Raw genomic sequence first — 8,576 nt, forward strand, 5'->3', positions numbered from 1 at the left:
GATAATAGTCTATGTGGAGTTAGTGGCTGACCTTTCATGTGCTTAGAATTTCCAGATGATAAGACACCTCGCTCCCAGGTGGAGCTCTGCTGTGGAATCGGGATCTGGTGGCCTTCTGTGGCTCCGCAGACATTTAGTGTATTTCTGCTCTTTACCAGAAGGAATAATCCTAGTCCAGTGTAGATGGACTGGGCCACAGTCCGGGTGTGACACTTAGGAGCCAGTCTCATCCCATCAGAAATCAGTGGGCTGCAAGCTCCTACATCACACAGGAGCATGAGAAAATTGCTCCTGCAGGAAGCCGGCTGAAGGGCAGATCTGCAGGCGAGGCGTTTGCAGGGTGTAACAGCCATACAAACACCCCCGCCTGCGGCTTGCCTTCGGCTTGAAGAGCCGTTCCTGCCCCAAGAGGATGGTGCACGCCGGAGGCTCCTGCACACTGCATGACTAGCACCGGGGGGAGCCCGTGCAGAACTGTGTTCGCTTCACTGGGAGCAAGTCCTTCTGGTGCCGCAGGAACGAGCCGGCGCTGCCCCCAGTGCTCCCGCTACAGCATCGGCGGGGGCGCTCAAACAGGCGCCGCGGGACAGCCTCCCACCGCACAACGCGCCGGCACTTCACCTCAGACTGCCCCGCTGCCGGCGCTACTTGGGGACCACAGCAGGGGCTGCCTCGCATTGTGACGCGCGAGGCCGGGACGAGGCTTCGCCGGGTTGCTAGGAATGGGGTAACGTGGCGCTTGCTTATTGGTGGCCGGGTCACGTGCCCCGAATGCCGAGCAGATCCGGACGCGGCCGTTGGCTCGCAGAGCTGAGCGTGCGCAGTGGCCGGCGGGAGTTCCGGGCTCAGGTAGGAGCCGAGCGCCTGTCACGGCGGGAGAGGGTCTCGCGAGGCGTCTGCTCCGCGCGCCTTTACGTGGTGCAGGGACGGGCAGCGCTGCCGCCAGCACAGGCCCGGGGCATAGGGATGCGGCCCGCGGTGCCCGCTCCAGCTTTGCCCAGGCTCGCACGGCCCCACCCCCGCCCCCCATCTCCTCCCCGTGAGCAGGAGCGCGGCCCTGATTTGCTTCGCGCCTCTCGAGAGCGGAGGTGGCGGCGCCCGCCCAGGGCCGCGCTGGGGCTGCGCTTGTTGGGGGGGCCGGGCGTTTCGGCCCTCTTCCCGCGGGCTGGGAGCGAGGTGGCGGCACGGACAGGGGCAGGCTGAGCCAACGAAGGGCTCACTTTCTGTGACCCTCTCAACAGCTTGGTTTTAAGGGTCCTGTCAAGCCAAGGGCTGCCCGCGATGCGGAGAGGGAGGTCTGCGTGCGAGGGTAGACGCTTCTTTCCTTCCCTTAGGCTCTGATGCGTGGTGGCAGGAGACTTGGGGTTGTGTGGGCAGGAGCCTTGACCTACAGAGGTTCAAAAGGAGGGTCCCCCCCAGGGTTCTTCCTGTGAATTGCATCACCCAGCACTGGGCCTGGCTTATCTGTACCCACAGATAAGTGCCCAAAAGCTTGCGGTTTAAACTTTTTTTTTTTTTTTTTTGGTGCAAAAATCTAGTTGGTTTAATAAAAGATTAACTCTATCAACTCAGAACTCTACCATGAGTTCTGATAAGTCTTTATAGCGCTTACAGCAGATCTTGCAAGTGCTTGTGTCTGCTTGGTGAACTCATGGAGCTCCCCTGCTCTGTGACAGTGTTCCTGCAGTGCCGATGCCTCCCTCCATACTGTGGAAATGTAGCCACTGGAGATTTGAGAAGCTGCTGTGAAGGGGGGGGATACTGAACCTGGGGCCTCCTTGCTGTTGTAATACAACAAGTTTTGGAGAGAATGCAGCTTGGGTCAGCTTTTGGTCAAATTTGGATGGGACTTCAGCACTGCTAACAAATTCTCTGTATCCTCAAATCATGGCCCAGCCTATGCAACCCTTTTCCACTTCCTTGTTAAGAATGTAGTTTTTAAAACTTAGAAACAAATTTACCAGCAAAAAACAGTTTTTAGGTACCCTATCTAAAAGGTCTGTTCTTCCCTTGAAATCTGCCTGGTTTATGGCATAGGGAAGTTGAGGTTTATTTGAAAGGTGACTTCAGCTGGGCAAGTATGATGAAGCAAATACTATACCAAGGAGATTGGCCACTGGAGCTTTTGTGGGACAGCATACTACTGGGTTAGATTTGGGGATGAGAGCTAGAGACTTCCAAATCTTTTCTCTGGCTTTTGGTAAGATGCTCAACTCTCCAAGCATTCAGTTTTCCCACATGGGATATAACATTTAACATGCCATTCTTTTGTGGGTTGATCAGGTTTCATTAATATTTGTCAGCTGCTCTGTAGATGAGAAATCCTATACAAAGCTAGTTTACTCCTAACATACATTCTGAGCTTCTGAAACAAGCAATGCTGGAACAAGGAATCTGCTGGTATACAGCAGTCTTGAAACTTGGCATGAACTTTTTTTCCTCCATGTTTTCGGTTCATGAAAATGTCACTTCTAAAGCAGCTGGGCAAGAAAATTCCATCCATTCCAAAAGCAAAATGAAATCCTGAATGGGTTTGTGATTGTTTGTTTGAAATGAAGCTCAAGATTCATCAAAGCTTTGCAAGCCTTGCCTCAGTTTCAAGTTTGTTATGAAGCCTGAAGTCACGGGTTTCCTAACAAACGTACCTACTGCTGAGTAGGGCTAAATATGCCCATCCTGCTGGTGGTGTGTTGCTCCTTGAAGTGTGTTTATAATAAGCATTTAACTTGTTATAACATGCCCGTTAACCATTGCCATTACCTTATTCCCATTCAGGACAGTGAGTGAATCCCAGTTAAGGAGATGAATTCCACAGGGCTGGAGATGGCCTAGTCTTTTGCAGAACAGTGATACAGATGCTAAGGAATGTATAATATTTTTTATAATTCCTGTCTTGTGCCAAATTAGCCAAATCAGTTATGAATTCCATCAACTGAGCTGAGCAAAACTCAGTCGTTCAAGCTTGTGTGGTGCTACCACCCACAAGTATCCTCCTTCCCAGTCTGGGGCTTCAGATGCTCCCAAATCCATGGCATCTTATGTGCAGGCCTGAGACCCAGAGGCCTTGAAGTGCAGATGCCCCCAAATCTTGCTTGCCCTTAGCTCAAAGGCCAATGTATAATTTTATTCTGAATGAATAAAGGGATTGGGGAAGTTTTGGCATTTACCTGTAAGCTGATAGGGTTAGCATGCCCTTCCCTCTGCAGTGTATGGAATTCTATCTGCAGAGTGAGTCAGTGGATCTGCCTCATTGCCAGCTAGGATTTTTATAGCCAGCTGACTAATGTGAGTTAGATTAGACTTTACAATGCGATAACGACTAAGTTTAAACCAATAATTTATGTGTCTATAATTCCTATTATCAAAGGGGTTTTGCAGAACACTGTAAGTCACTCTTGCAATGGATTAAGTGTGTCCACATGAGTGACTGTAAATCATAAGAAATGTGGGGTTGGAAGGAGTCTTAGGAGATCATCTAGTATAGTCTTTCTTGCCTCAGATCGGGAGGATCAAATATACCTGCAGTATCCCTGATAAATGTTTTCTAACCTAGTCTTAAAAACCTCAAATGATGGTGAGTTTATCATCCTTTCTAGGTAGCCTATTCCACTGCTTAACTCGTCTTACAATTTAGAAAGTGGTTCCTAATACCTAGTAGAAATGTTTGCTTTTAAGATAAGCTAATTACTACTTGTCTTGCCTTCAGTGGACATGGAACACCATTGATCATTGTCTCTTATAACAACCTTTTACATATTCGAAGACTGTTATCCTGTCCTCCTGTCTTCTCTCTTCAAGCAAAAACCAGCCCTTCCAACCTTTCCCCACAGATCATGTTTTTCAAACCACCTATCATTTTTTTTTTGTCATGCTTCTTTGGACTCCAATGTTTGTCTTCATTTTTAAAGCGTGGTGCCAAAATCTGGATGCGGTATTCCAGCTGAGGTCTCACTTGTCCTACATCAGGGGTGTCCAACATTTTTGAATGTGGGGCTGGATCACAAACTTTTTATCACCCAGTGGAGCGGTGAGCCATATTCAAAGACCTCACAGGAAGTGGTATCACATGAGGAAGTGATGTCACATGACCTTTGACACCAATGAAGGTCTCAAGAATATGTGAAAGGGTCACGAGCAAACTTTAAAAGTGGGTTCTCCTTTAAAGTAGAAAAACATATAACTGACTTTTCTCTTGTGGGCTGGTAGAGTTCCACCCTGCAAGGGGCTACTTGGGGTCCCCCCCATGTTCCACACACTGGGGAACTGGGGTCTGGAGGTAGGAGCAGTAAGGGACACTGGGTTGGGACTGTGAAAGGCAAGGACCTCCCCCTACACACACAGGTGCTGGGAGCCCACAGTCACTGGCCTGGCCCCGGGGGAGGTGCCGTCTTCCTGCTCTAACCCTGGCCCGACCCAGCCCTACCTGTGGCACCCCGGCTGGGCAGGAGGCAGCAGAGGCAGATGACAAGGATGAGCTCGGCTGCCATGTCGCCTCCGTGGGTCCGCATTGCTGCACCGCGCCAGGCTGGAGGAAGCCGGGGCCGGGCGGCACCTCAGGGCGCAGCAAGTGCAGGCTCTGCCTGAGCCCAGGGCCACCCTGCGCAGCATGGCCAATGCTGACAGCCTGGCAGGAGGAGGCACCTGCCTGTGCCGCTCTGCCTCTGCCAGCACCCTGAGGCTGGGTGGCCAAGTCAAGCTGCCTCTTGCCTGCGAGTGGCGAGTCACTCGGGCTGGAAAACGGTGGCTTCCGAATGTGGTGCTGGGGACGGGAGGAGGTGAGCTGGGTCTGCACTCCTCTTCCCACATGCACCGCATCGGAAACGTCAAGCTGATGCAGTGCGTGTGGGAACTTTGTCCCTTCCCCAGCCCTTCAGCAGCCATTAGGCCAACCTCCAGCCTGGCTGGGGGAAGGACAAGGGGTAGGAACGATTTGTTTCCCGTTACAGCACTGCGGGCCACAGAAAATGCCTTGGAGGGCCGCATGTTGGACAAGCCTGTCCTACATGGATAGAATTGTTACCAGGGGTCTACCCAACTTGAGGAGACAGCTGGCCAATTTTGTGGGCAGATTGCAAGGCCAGCTGCCATTTTCATGGCCCTATCGTGGTGGCCTCCCTGCCATGCTTCTGGCCAAAGGCCCCCAGTGACTCCAACCCTCACTGCTGATTGGTGAAGTCTCTGTCATATGGTCCTGCCCCTTGCTGCTGATTGGCTGAGAGGGCTGTCCATAACGTGGTCCCACCCCTCACTGCTGATTGGTGGAGAGGGCCAGGCCACACAATAGGCAGCCCTTTCAGCCAATTGGTGGTGGGGGGCAACATTTATCTTTGCCTGTTTATCTTCATGCTGGCAGGCTTCTTTGTGCTGGGCTGCATGGCTGGGAGGACGGCTGGCTCCTACCGGGGAGCCAGCATTTTATTTTTAGTGAGTCTCCCCTCTCCCCTCCATGATGGATTTTGTGGAGATTGCCTGATTTCACCATTTCCATGAAATCTGTGAAATCACAATTTCAGTAGGTCCCTAATCATATTTCACTTTGTAAAATGTATTAAAAGGAATGTTGTATGCAAAGAGCTTTGGTTCTTGCACTGATATCATGTTGCTGACTCGTTTAAGTTTTAGTCCACCAGCATGCTGAGATTTTCTTTTTCACTACTGCTACCTAGCTTTGTAAATTTGATTCTTTTATCTTTCCTAGGTATAGTCCTTTGCATTTGTCTTCATTACGCTTTACATTATTGATCTTGGACCATTGTTTCAATTTATTGGGATCATTTGAACTCTGAACCTGATCTCCAGAGTGCCTGTGCCTCGGAGGTTGGTGTCATCCACAGGTTTTATCAATATGCATTGTATTCCACCATGATGGGTGTTAATGAAAATTAATAGAAACAGATTCTGGGCCAGCTCCTATGGAACTGTGCCTGAAGGATTCTTCCTGTTTGAGTGAATTTTTGATAACTAGTCTGAGAAACATTTGTATTGACATTTGCTTTGTGGTGATTCCTTATTTCCCTTTTTGCTTATAAGTGACATGTGGGGCACTGTCAAAAGTCTTGGAAAGTTGTGCCTAATGGTATATTGGTATACTGGCAATGCTTTCCTTTGTAAGCATGACCTCCCACTCTCCCTTTTGAGATGTAGTTGGGTTAGAGGACCCTGGCATTTTTAAAGGCAAACCACAATCAGGATTTATATCTTGAAGATGTGGGTGCTTCCTGAGCCCCACCATGAAATCCCTACCTGGGCTAGTTTCTGGTGCAGACCATTTTCCACAGGCAGTGAGTGTACATGAGCCACTTCAGTGCTCTTTCCTCTACCACCTCCCTTGGGGGAGTCTCTACTGTTGTTGATGCTTCCCCAGAAGATTCATGCTTTGCTATTCTCTACCAAAGGAGTTTACTTCAAGAGCCTTTATTTTGTTTCTGGGGTCCACCCTGATTTGCTCCAGCCAGATCTATAAACATGGGGTTATCCTGGCTGAAGAGAAATTAGCTGACACTTCACTGTTCCTTAACCTGATATTCAATCCTCAGAGTCACTTGTAGCCCTCTGTGTGGGTCATTTAAGCAACAAATTTACCCAGTGGCAGCTCTGGCTTCCGTTTCCAGCTACCACACAGTAGGGCTGTGCAAAACTTCATCAGCAGTTTCGTTTGGACATTGTTTCGACTTGTTTTGAGATTGAAAGCACAAAATCTAAATGAAACAGAGAGCTTCAAAACAGCCTAAAAATGAAACAAAGCAAGTTGAAACATTTTGACATTTTTTAAATGTTTCAAGTTTTGAAGCTCAAGCTGGGCTTGCCTGCAAGCAAACAGAAACTAAAGTAAGGAGGGGGTGGGAAGGACTGCTCCAATTATTGACTGTGTAGCTGGCCAGTGACTGTCCTCTTTCTCTGGGGTCCCTTCCAATCCCAGTGCTCTGGGGGAGGGGTGAAAAAACTGCATAAAAGACAGCTTTGTTTGAACTGCCCTGCTTTCTGCCTTGGTGTCAGCTGAGTGAGGGTGCACCCTAACACACACTCAGTGTCATCCACCCATGTCACAAGTTTTGCCTGTCATCAGCCAGAGGTGCAGGGCTGCAGAACCCAGAAGCCCCTGTACCTATCTCTTTGAAAGCTGGCAGGCTTTGTGGCTTCAGCAGGGGCTATCATGCCTGCAGTTTTCAGCCTGCTGCACCTTAACACACACATGGTATCACTCATGTCACGAATTTTGCTTGCCCGGAGCTTGAGGTACAGTTTCCCCTAAACTCCTGCACCTATCTCCTTGAAACTTGGCAGGCTTTGTTGCCTCATCGGGGGCTAGCAAGCCTGCAGTTTTGACCCCACTGTGGCTTAACGCATACACAACATGAGTTTTTTGCTTTCAAGACTTTTGAGGTGCAGTTTCAGTGAAACCCCTGCACCTATGTCCTTAAAACTTGGCAGGCTTCATGCCCTTAGAAGGGGCTACCATTCCTGCAAGTTTCATCCAAATCAGGCCAAAAATGACCAAGTTTTATAGGCTGTTTCGAGCTTCCCCATTATAGCCTATAGGTGAAACTAGGAAATGGCATCAAAACAGTGAAACTATTTCGATGAAAAGAAACAGAATAGCAGTTTTGAATCGAAATGAAACGCTGTTCCGTTGAAATGGAAATCGAAATGGAACGGTGCCATTTCGCATAGCCCTATCGCGAAGTAAAGGTTGGGGAGGAGAATGTAAATGAGATAAGTGATCCCCAAGCTACTTTCGTGGCTTAGAGCCAGGGTCTTCCATAGAATTCATGACAGTATTCATGTTTCAGGTACAGTGTTAACTTTCAAATGGGGTGGAAGGGTAAAAAGAATTTAAACAGACCCTTGGGTGATTCCAAGCAATGTGAGAAGCTTATTGATTAATTGACAAAGCAGAATTACTGCAAGATTAGTGCTGAGGATAAGCATAATCTTATGGGACAGGTCTGGACTGCTGTGAAGCAAAGCTGGCCAGGCTCACAGCCTCAACAGCAGGGGCTTTCTCTAGGTGGTCCTGCAGGCAAAAGCTCCAGCAAGCACCACACAGAAGTACCCAAATCGTGTTGTTCCCCCCTCCCCCCCATTATACCTGCTATTTATACATGTCTGGTAAACATAATCTTGTAATAAATGATTCCCAATTGGTTTTATTTGTTTCACTGAAACTTCTAGATTCAGATTAAACTAGATTCTTATGGACTAAGAAGGTGCCAATTAGTTAAGACACATCTTTGAGAGCGTAACAGGGCAATAGGGAGGGCTTCTTATTTCCTTTCTTTGCGTGGCAGAATCATAGAATCAATGAGCTGGAAGGTACCTAGACAAATCATTGAGTCTGACCCCACCATGGGCAGGAATGAGCACTGGGGCTGGGAGGGGTCATAAGACCCCAGCCAGGTGCCTATCATGTCTCCTCTTGAAAATTTCCAGGGGAGGTGAGAGCACTATCTCTCTGGGAAGCCTATTCCAGGCTCTGGCCACCCTTACAGTGAAGTAGTTCTTCCTAATATCTAACCTAAACCTATCCTCCCTCAGCTTGTGGCCATTGTTCCTGGTGACTCCAAGGGGGGCCCTGG

At 49.0% G+C, this 8,576-nt stretch overlaps 1 protein-coding gene across 2 annotated transcripts in view; it reads left to right on the plus strand.

The window, feature by feature from the left end:
• Nucleotides 1-771: 771 nt before the first annotated feature.
• SIL1 (SIL1 nucleotide exchange factor) overlaps nucleotides 772-8,576 on the plus strand; it is a 234,451-nt gene continuing 226,646 nt past the window's right edge. For both annotated transcript variants that reach the window (XM_019534832.1, XM_019534835.1), the window contains exon 1: nucleotides 772-849. The gene's annotated coding sequence lies outside the window, so the exon portion shown is untranslated. The remainder of the gene's footprint in view (nucleotides 850-8,576) is intronic.

This window comes from Crocodylus porosus, unplaced genomic scaffold, assembly GCF_001723895.1.
Source record: "Crocodylus porosus isolate Cpor-Errol unplaced genomic scaffold, CroPor_comp1, whole genome shotgun sequence".
NCBI lineage: Eukaryota > Metazoa > Chordata > Crocodylia > Crocodylidae > Crocodylus > Crocodylus porosus.